General features: G+C 39.9%; 1 long non-coding RNA gene across 1 annotated transcript; it reads left to right on the top strand.

The window, feature by feature from the left end:
- The first annotated feature begins 1,333 nt into the window (after positions 1-1,333).
- On the top strand, positions 1,334-8,306 carry LOC121474440. Its single transcript, XR_005983401.1, has 3 exons — positions 1,334-1,500; positions 5,516-5,564; positions 8,086-8,306. It is a non-coding gene; the product is annotated as an uncharacterized LOC121474440 (long non-coding RNA).
- The last annotated feature ends 2,564 nt before the right edge of the window (positions 8,307-10,870 follow it).

Here is a 10,870-nt window from a genome sequence, read left to right as displayed (position 1 = left end):
CAAGGGTAATGCCTTTAAACAAAAATCTTCTATCTCTAGTTCCTAGCATACAGTAAGGCTCAATGAATGTTTGATGAAGGCAAATGACTTTGGTTTTGTTTAGCCTAACTGAAAGAAATGTATCCTTACTATGTATCAGGCATTTGTATAAAAAGATGAGAGACAGTTTCCTTATCTGTAAGACAAGGACTAATATATATATATATATATATATATATATATATATATATATTATATAAATTTCTCTTTACAGTAATTAGTGAAGCAAGTTTAATGCAATGCAATCTTAAATTCTTCCAAGGATTAAAATGAACTGTTGTGTTTGAAACACTTAACACAGTGACAGGCGTAGAATTCACAGGTTATTATCATGAAGATGAGCCAAGTACAGGAATAGCCATAAAGCCACGTGAAATTTTCAGTGCCACTGGGCACCTTCAGAGTTTGACAGAAAATGTCATAATGGATCTTGGAGATAATCCAGGAAAGCCTTCAGGGACAAGGCCTTAGAAATCTCCTACACCCTTAGAGATCAAGAAGTCCTAGGATAGGGTCAAAAGCTCAAATAACAACGGTGGTCAGGCAGTTACTGAATCACAAGCTGAGAACTCTGGCTACACATTAGAATCACTTGGGAAACTTCAACGGCAACCCAATGGCCAGGTCCTATCCCTCAGTAACAGACTTCCTAGGAGTACATCCTCATCAGGCCCCCAGCACAGAGCCTGCCAATCTGTGTGTGTCTCTCATGAATAAATAAAATCTTAAAAAAAAATGGCAAGTAATATATGATGTTAAATAAGAAAAACAACCAAACACTGGAGGAGTCAAAGAAAACATGGATCATAACCTCCCTTGCAGCTCAGCCTTCACTTGAAGAAACCGATACTAAGAGAGGTTAAGTAGCTTGTCCAAGATTACACAGCAAGTCAGACTAAGAGCCGGGAAAAACAAAAACAAAAACAAAAACCCACATTCCTTTTGAATTTAATGTTCCTCCTGCATCAAGCGAGGAACACCTGGAGGTGCACCTTAAAAAAATAGGTAATACTGTGGGAAGAGAAAGGGCATTCCAGGCTGAAGGAGGCTCAAGAGCACTGCCTCCAGTATCCCACAATCAGCCAAAACAGGCGATTCCTAAAACGTAAGGAAAGTAAAATTCAGACTTTCGGCAGATGTGGGGTGGAGGGTGGGTTGGGATGAGCCACGCATGCGCCGTCCGCAGGTGGCGCCTGAGGCAGGTCAGGTCGGGCAGTGAATTACGACCTTTGCCGGCGACGCTCACGACTCCTGCCGTAAATGCCGTGTTTGGCGCGTGCGCATCTCTTTCCTTGTTCGGCGTTCCCTACGCTGCCGCTGGGGTAGAGAGTTGTCGCTGCGCCGCCCTTGCCGTCGCCATGGTGAAGCTGAGCAAAGAGGCCAAGCAAAGGCTGCAGCAGCTCTTTAAGGGCGGCCAGTTTGCCATCCGCTGGGGCTTTATTCCTCTCGTGATTTACCTGGGTCAGTAGGAGAAGAACCTGGGAGAAGCCGGGAGGAAAGGGCGTGTGGAGGCCTCGCCTTCATGTTTTGGCTTTCCAGGGCGGGAGAGGGAGGCCGGACCACGCGGTGCACGTCCTTGGATGCTTGTCTAGTCAGGGGGGTCGCTATAACCGGAGTTCGAGCCCCTGTTCTGTTCTTTACTGTTTCTTAACCGTCTTTGACAAGTCACGTAATCCCTCCCATTCCGTTTTTCCACCTGTAAAACGGAGGTGGTCTCTACCGTTGAGGATAGTTGGGAGACGTGGACGACCTCGATGTGTTTGAAAGCGGCTCATTCCCTCGGTTACTGGGGGGGGGGGGGGGGGCGCGTCGGGCCGTTTGTCCTCCCCTCTTCAGGTGGTCGGTCCTAAATGGAAAGAGGCCTGTAGACCTCGTGGGCGTGCCGCTGCCTTGGAGCCTGAGTGCGACGGTCTGTGTTGGATTTCTCTCTGCCTCTCAGCTGTACGGCGAACAGTTTGGATGATTTTTGTTATAGATCCCATTTTATAGGTGAGAAAATCGAGTCAGAGAAATTTCGTTGCTTGCTGAAGGCCACAGAGCTGTTCACTGGGGAGCTATGATCTCAAGTAATGGGGCACCAGGGCCCATACTCTTTTTTTTTTTTTTTCTTTAAGATTTTATTTATTCATGAGAGACACAGAAAGAGAGAGGCAGAGACACAGGCAGAGGGAGAAGCAGACTGCGGGGAGCCCGACGTGGGACTCGATCCCGATCCCGGGTCTCCAGGGTCACGCCCTGGGTTGAAGGTGGCGCCAAAGCCAGGGATGAGCCACCCAGGGCACCCCGACCATACCCTTAACCACTGTGCTGTATCCGCAAAGATTTGTTAAGTGCCAGGCAAATATTTTCTTAAAAAAATTTTTTTTTTTGAAAAATTTTTTTTTAATTTTTTAGTTGTTTATTAAGAGAAACTATTCCATAACCCAGTGTTCGTGTTTCATAGCTCAGGAACCCCCGGACAGTCAGTGACAAGCTTCAATGAAACGCAATCCAAAGAAATTCTTTATATTCCAAATTCACTTTGCACTCTGAAAGATATCGGCCTTCTTCATCTCCTCAAAATCTTTTCATGGAATCATAATTTCTGTAGAAATCTACATATACCTTCTTTCTTGGTTCGGCCACAGCAAACTTCTAGAAAGCTGCAACCCCCAGGGATACAGCGAAGGCTCCAACGATATGAAATCGCAGACGCTTGGCCAAAAGGCCTCGCATCTGAGGTTAAGGCACTTCAAGTCATGGTAGTTATTCTCCTTAACACCTACCTCAAACCTAACGGCCTTCCTAACAGAAATGGACGGCCCAGGCAAATATTTTCACCTATAGGGCTGCACATTGGGATTTTATCCTATTTCTAGCCATGGGCAATTTTTAATTTCTTGAACCATCAAAGTGTAGGAGACACAATGTTATGTTAGTTTCAGGTGTACAACAGTAGTGGAAAGGAAAAAGCCCCAGCTGTCAGTTGGCACAAAGTTTGAAATTTTGTTAAGACTCAATTTCACACTCTTTAAAAGAGTCCTTCCTATTTGTCTTAGGTGTCCTGCGTTGTTCCAGGTAAAGCACAGTCGCTCTTAATCTTGATAGAGCCTTTGATTATGCCGGATGTTTTCCAGGTGGCCGTGGCTCCAGTTTCCCCATGAAATTCGCAAACCATCAGATAATCTGGGGACTTCTATGAGGACTTAAAAAAGATCCTTTTTTCCCATCCATTTCAACCCCTCTCCCCCTTTTAAAGCATTAACCTCCAAGATCTTAGCGACTTTGTATAAGTGTCCAGGATTGGACCAGGTAATTATGATAGCCTGCTCTTGCAGGCTGTGTTCCTCCATCTCCTCCCCCACCCCTCAATCGTTTACTTGATGGTAGAAGGGCCAGCTTCATTGTCAAGCACTAGGACCAGCTCTCCTTTTAGCTAAGAAAGATATGGGCACTCTGATTCTTCCCTTTCTTTGTTCCTCCTCCTCTTCCTTTGTGTGTGTGGCTCCTTTTATAGCCTGCTCTTACCTTCTTGGTTCCCCTGGTTTCTTTGCTGCTCTATAAGTCTTGACCTATACCTTTCCATCTTTCTCCCTTTTTTTTTTTTTTTTTAAATTTTTATTTATTCATGATAGTCACACAGAGAGAGAGAGAGAGAGGCAGAGACACAGGCAGAGGGAGAAGCAGGCTCCATGCACCGGGAGCCCGACGTGGGATTCGATCCCGGGTCTTCAGGATCGCGTCCTGGGCCAAAGGCAGGCGCCAAACCGCTGCGCCACCCAGGGATCCCTTTCTCCCCTTTTTTTATGATTGCTTTTCTACACCAGAAAACTAGCTGATTGCTACATTCTGTGTATCAAGGGTTTTGGTCTGAAGAGAATGTTTGTTTGTTTGTTTGTTTGTTTTTCCTACCCTAGAGTTTATTTTTCTTTTTGTGCACACTGGCTGTATTCTCGTTCTTAGGACTGCCATTACTGTGATTTTCAACCTAGCTTCCACTCCAGTTGACCGTAATGTTAGAACTGTCTTTTCAGTACTTTTTTCTTGTTAATCATTGTCTTTTTCTTCTCACGTCCTAGAAATTTAATTTCATTTCTAACCGAGTTCCCAGGTAGTTTCTTTTTCTTCTCCATCTACACTCTCACAAAAACTTAAAAACTGCAGATTGAATTTCTTGTGTAATTTAGATTTATATATAACTTTTAGGGCTTCAGGGAGTACATGGGCATAAAGTGCTGTAAAGTAGAACAGTGACATGATAAAGAATCTGTTGGAAACTGACCAACACAAAGATTTTAGTGAATCACCTGCTGGAAAAGAATTTTTCATGGTGTCTTGAATTTCTACAAATCTTGTGAGCAGAGGTTCTGATCACCCTTTGTTCCATATTCTTAAGGATGTTTGTGGAGTGAACAGCCTTGGAAAATAGTATCTCAAAAAAAAAAAAAAAAGGAAAAGGAAAATAGTATCTCCTTTTAGAGCAATGGGGAGACAGTGGTCACTGCCCATTACAACAGACTGGTTCCTTAAACTCCAGGTTTATCGAAAAATGATGACATTTTAACTATAGTTACTGCTGGGAGTAATAAACTCTCCCTTGTTTCTGACTCAGGATTTTGTGTCTTCTACCAGCATCTGTGAAACTGGCAGGCTAATTTGTTGTCTTGAAAATGGGGTAAAAATTCATACCCCCACAGTTCTTGATGCACTCTAATTTTGATCAATCAACAAATTAGCATATGTTATCCAGTTAATTAGTAAATATATTTTAAATGGCAAAAGGTTTATATGATCATACTTGTAATAAAAGTGTTGGCTTAATTAGGTTTTTAAACATTAATTTGGTTTTTTTCCCCATTCTTTTTTTCTTCCAACGTTTGTTGCTTTATAAAAAGGGGTTTGTGGGGTATAAAATAAGGTATCCTCAATTGTTTTTTAACAGTGTAGTTTTAAAAAAGTCTTTTTTTTTGCTTTTTGTAGTTTTTTTATCCAGTATAGTTTGGTAGCTGTGTCATCTTTTTTCTGGGTAATGACTAAGAATGAACGTGTATGCTCTGGGCTATGGTGCTAATATATACACAATTATATAAGAATAAGGTTATTCGTCCTCCCTACTGATTAGTCCTGGACATAATCTCATACTCTAGTTAAAATTCAAGACTAGAGATGTCTGGGTGGCTCAGCGGTTGAGTGCCTTTGGCCCAGGGTGTGATCTTGGGGTCCTGGGATCGAGTCCCACGTCGGGCTCCCTGCAGAGCCTGCTTCTCCCTCTGCCTGTGTCTATGGCTTTCTCTGTGTGCTGCTCATGAATAAATAAATAAAATCTTAAAAAAAAAAAAATTCAAGACTGTTCTGTAGCACACAGGTAAATTTAGATGGTATTAGTAGATCATTCTAGCTACTGTAGGTTGAAGAGAAACGATTATAAATGTTTTGTCTGCTAGAGTTTTTAAATTATAATTTATTCTGTTTCTCTCTCCTTCCCCCTCTACCCCAGGATTCAAGAGAGGTGCAGACCCTGGAATGCCTGAACCGACTGTTTTGAGGTACTGCTCTTACAAAGAAATATTTCAGGGCAAATGTTCATTTATTAGTACTTAGTAAATTAGTTCAATTATTAGATCACTGGGAAGCAAGAGTCATAGTTGTAGGCATTGTAATGGGGCTGTACTAGTCAGTATAGTTTTGGGCTGTTGGGAAACTGCAGCAGTTTGCAGAACAGTTTAGCTTGTGTTACTAGGTTAATTGCTTTCTATCTCCTTCCTACTTTGTACTTACTCTACCACATTGTAACTGTAATAAAACATATTTACAAGAAAAAACTAATCATCCTACCATTTTGAGAGGTGAATGAACTCTTCAATTATCCATAGTTCTGTTTTCTCATTCAGATAAGTACTGAATGGAATGCTCTTTCTGTTGTTTCCATAGGTTGGTGAAAACCTATGTCTAGAAAGCCCAATCTCAAATGTCATCACTTCCTTAAATCTTTTCCCCCTTCTAGCTAAAAACTCTCTGAATACTTGTTTGTGTGCATCATTCTCTGCCTTACTTATGCTTGTTGTTGATTTACATTACATTTTGTCCTGTAAGCACCTAAAGTAGCTGCCAACAAGAAAGAGTTGTATTAACTTAATTGCCTCTGACCTCTTGGTGTTTTTTTGGACAGGAATTAGTATCACATTGCATCTTCTGGTAGGACTTTTAGATAGGATCTGCAAGATGAAAAATAGCATTTTTGTGCCCCAGGTGGCTGAGGATCCAGGGGTAGGACTAGAATGTGACTTTCTATTGTACCTTTCTTTGGCTTCAGTTATCCCACGAAGAGTTGACCCTTCAAAGTTGCATTCTGGATGGAGAAGCCACCCCCTGCGTTTTCATTTCTTCACCATACACCTTATTAGTAGTGCTCTCTCCTCTCTGGTGTGCTTTTTCATTCTTTTCCGTCATTAGGGGCATCTTCTAGTTTTCTTCCAGTGGTATTTGAGATTTAGGGGAGAATTGATAGAGTGCCTGGAAAGGGTTGTTCAGTTATAGAATTTCATATACCATGCTGCTTGTGTTGTGGAAACTGACTGGAGAGGCCTTCCTGGCTTACCTGTACTGGACCTTGAAAGGGACAAAACGATATCTGCTAGGATTACTATTAATATAAATGTTTTATTAATATAGAATTTATTCATTAATGTCGAGTTTGTTGTTTATGCATAAATTTATTTGTATAATACTTATCTAAATATTAGTTCATGATTTACTTGTCTGCTTCCCTTGCTAAATTGTTGCGTTCCTGGGAGTTAGAACCACATTGGTCTTAGTGTCTGTCCTCTTTCACCCAGATGGCACCTTCTATGTGGTCAGCAAATGTTGGTTGAAATGACTCCATACACAAAATGCAATACTTTAACAAACATGGAGGACTAATTAGTAAAACATTATTTAGACAAAATACATGAACACTGAGGTTAACTAAGAGAATCATTGTTCCCATTGTTTATGTAAGGCCAAGGAAGATCTTTTTTCTTTATTTTGAATGCTCATTACCACTGAGAAGGAGACTTTCATAGATGAAAAGTTCATTTTTATATCAACCATATGCATAAATATTTGAGGTTTAATGGAAGATTTTAATACACTTTTGAGAATTAGAAATAGATGAGTGTTGGGCTTTTTCCTAGGCAAAGGGAAATACTTAAAAAAAAACTTCATAGAATATTCAAGTTATTTTGTAATGCAGTTTTATTTTACATGTCATATTACTAGCAACCACATTTTTAATCAGCAAGACTTAGAAATAAAACACCTCTAGTCTTCCTCCAGAGTTGTGTTACTTAGTTAGGATATGGTTTAGGAATTTGGCCAGAATGTTTGAAGTAAGATTTATTTGAGGCTGAAATTAAGGTTAGTAATTGCTCCTGGGATGTTTATGTTGTAATGGTTAAGAGCACCTGGGTCAGGGGTGCCTGGGTGCCTCAGTTAAGCACCCCACTCTTGATCTAATCTCAGGTCCTGATCTCAGGGTCATGAGTTCAAGCCCCTCATTGGGCTCCATGCTGGGTGTGGACCCTACTTAAAAAAAAAAACCACCTGGGTTACATCCCACTCTGCCACTTAAGATAGGTAACCATCTCAAAGCCATGGTTTCCCTGTAGTTAAAATAAAGGTTGGGAGAGTTGGGAACTTTCTACACAGTACTGACCCATAGAAGCATTCAGTAAATGTTATTTTCAGCTTTACTGATGTGGTATCTAATAATGATGGAGTTTTATATTGTGGGTTCATCAGTCCTTCATGTTAATGAAAATCATTAATCATTTATCTTTTGACAGACCTCAACTTACATTTTACTTTGTGTTTATAATAGGTAATCACACTCAGAAGTAACAAACCTGTATTTCTTTAAGTATATATCTTTCTTTATTTGCTCAATGAGATCAATCCTTGCCCAGTATCTCTGAATTTGATAGATGAGTAAACACAAATGTAAATGTATATAATCTTCTAATTCTTAAACTGTTTAAGCTTTTACTTTGGGGTTTAATTTATTTCTCCTCTTCACAAACATTTTAGCTTACTTTGGGGATAAAGGTCACCTGGATTTGGAAGCAATCAATGGACAGGAACAACATGGAAGGTGTGCGCTCTGGCTGGGATAAGAGATGGGACACCGTTCAGACATTCACCAGTTGAATGGCACAGGGCTCTTCTCAGATGAATCTGTGGCAAGAGTGGAACTTCTACTGACTTATTTATCATAGACTGTATCAAAATAAATGTTTTTAACAATGTTATGTCTTGAGTCCTTTTTGAATCAAACATAATGGACTATTAGGTAAAAATTTAGCCTTTTGTCTTTTTCAGAACAGTGAATTTATATATATATATGCCTAGATGCTACCCTAAAAAATAGAACTTTCAAGTTAATTCCTGGCCATTCACTTAACATGTAGATTCCATTTTCCTTTTGCATTGAATTAATAACCTCTGGGATTTTCTAAGGTAGTAAGAATATAGACATTTCTCAGTTTGGTGATCTGGCCCTTACTTCCTGCATGTCCTTGGAGTAAAGTTGTTACTGAAAGAAATGGATTCTCTGGCTCTGTTGGTAGAGATGGGAATGGCTTTGGGGAGTTGTGGGTCTGATTTATTTGTCAGTTAAATACGTCTAAGATTTCCCTCACTGCTCTTTGGAAATTAGACCTGTCTGGGCAAGAGCCATGGATAGTTACATAGAATAGTAGCACTTTCTACTAAAGCAGTTAATGGGAATTAGTTTTCAGTACTGGTTTCCTGGACCATTAACTGTATTTGAAGCCTATTTCTATTTAGCTTTTTCCGTAAATCTAACAAAATAGCTCTATTTATTTAGTTTTGAGAATTGTAATTCATGTAGGAAAGTAGGTCTGAAACCAGATATGATAGGATTTGGGAGGAGCCTGTTGATTCGAATGTTTTAAACAGGCGGTATTTAATTAGAGAATGATCATGAATGTAATCTCAGGTGACAGGGCTATCATTCCCAAAAATTCTTCCTTATTTCTGATGTAAAACCCTTCAGCTATTTAAGCCTATTTCCTCAAGTTTTGTTAACTTTACCATGGAGACGTAGGAGACTATTGAGGCTTATTGCATAAGGAGATTTTAAAGTGGAATTCCAGAGAGCTAACTGCAGGAAAGTCATTTTTGGCAAGCACTTAATATAATTGCTTCAACATCTCTATGAATCTAGGCACTTAATGATTTTCCTAAAAACTCTTAGCAGTTTTTAAATTCCATAAACTAGCTTAAGAATGTGCCCCCTCACCCTACCCCCTACCCCGCGTGGCTAAATTTTAGTGTTGTTTGTGAACTTCTGTTTCCTTAGAATTGTGGTGCACATTAACTTCTCTTTTTTGCTCAGGATTTTCAGAAATTGAGATTGAGAAATAAAAACTGTCAGATACCCATTTTGATAAAATACTACCATGGATAGCAAACAACTGGTTTTGTGTTCATTGAGAGTTAATTTGTAGCTGTCTTTAAAAACCCAGTAGATTTTACAGTGAGAAATCCAGAGTTGGGTAGGAAGGGACCAGTTCCTTGATCTCCCATCTGAGGAAGCTAAGGAACAAGAGTTTAAGCACTTGTTCAAAGCGTAGGTAAGAGCTAAGACTAGTACACACTTGCATGTGTGTATCTTAAAGTTTGTGAGATGTTTACAATTAAGCTATGTTTTATTGAATTTTCGTTTTTAGAGCAGTGCAGTCCTACTCAAGAAGCATTGTTTTCTTCTGTGCTAGACACTGGAGAGTCCTTATAATTAAGATTATTCCTGATCTTGATTTGCTCAGGCAAAAGTACTGACCTGATAGGATCTGGTTTAAGGTCTGGTTCTGCCACTCAGTTTCTAGCCTTTGGTGAATTCACTTAATCTTGAGGCTTCAGTTTCTTCTACAAAATAGGAATAAGACTTGCTCCAAGGTGTTATTTTCTAAATTGCTTCTCATAGCTGTTGCCAGGCTAGCATCACCTAGAAACTTGTACGTTTTCATGTCTGGAAACGGTGAGGCCTAGTGGTTTCTATGATTTAATTGCTTCAACTGTTACTTTGAATTAACTTAGTATTTCCAGATGGTCCTGGAGTTGCATGCAGTGTAAGAAATGTTACAGAAAGATCTGTGTACCTTTACCTAGTTTCCCTCAATGATGATGTGTAAAATTATCAGTGCAGTATCAGGGTATTGATTATTGGTGAGTCAATTTTTCCATCACCCTGTGGATGCCTCATGTTGCCCTTTTGTAGCCAACCCTCCTCACCCACACCTACCCCCATCCCTAGCCTCTGGCAACTAGTACTCTGTTGTCCATTTCTTTAACTTTGTCATTGCGAGAAAGTTATATGCATAGAATTAATAAATAACCTTTTGAGATTGGCTTTTTTCACTTAGCCTATTTGTAGAGTCACTTAGGTTGTGTGTGTCACCTTATTCCTTTTTATTTCTGAGTAGTATTCCATGGATGTACATGGAGGACATCTGTGTTCGCAGTTTTTAGCTTTTAGGAATAAAGCTGCTACAGTTGTGTACACCTTTTTGTGTGTTCAGTATGTGTTTTTTGTGTGTTCACAATTCAGGTTTGAGAGCTGATGCCCTAGACTCAAAAAAGCCTTCCTCCTCCTCCTATACATTTAAAGTCTTTTCTACATAATATCCACAGTGACCCTCTCATTTCAATTAAACACTTTATTTTTTTATACTTTATGTAAGCTCCACGCCCAGCATGGATCCCAACACAGGGCTTGAACTCACAACCCTGAGATCAAGACCCAAGCTGATATCAAGAGTTGGACACTTTAACTGACTGAGCTACCCAGATG

This window comes from Vulpes lagopus, chromosome 13, assembly GCF_018345385.1.
Source record: "Vulpes lagopus strain Blue_001 chromosome 13, ASM1834538v1, whole genome shotgun sequence".
NCBI lineage: Eukaryota > Metazoa > Chordata > Mammalia > Carnivora > Canidae > Vulpes > Vulpes lagopus.
The sequence above is the reverse complement of the archived record's forward strand: the minus strand, read 5'-3'. Positions and strand labels throughout refer to the sequence as shown.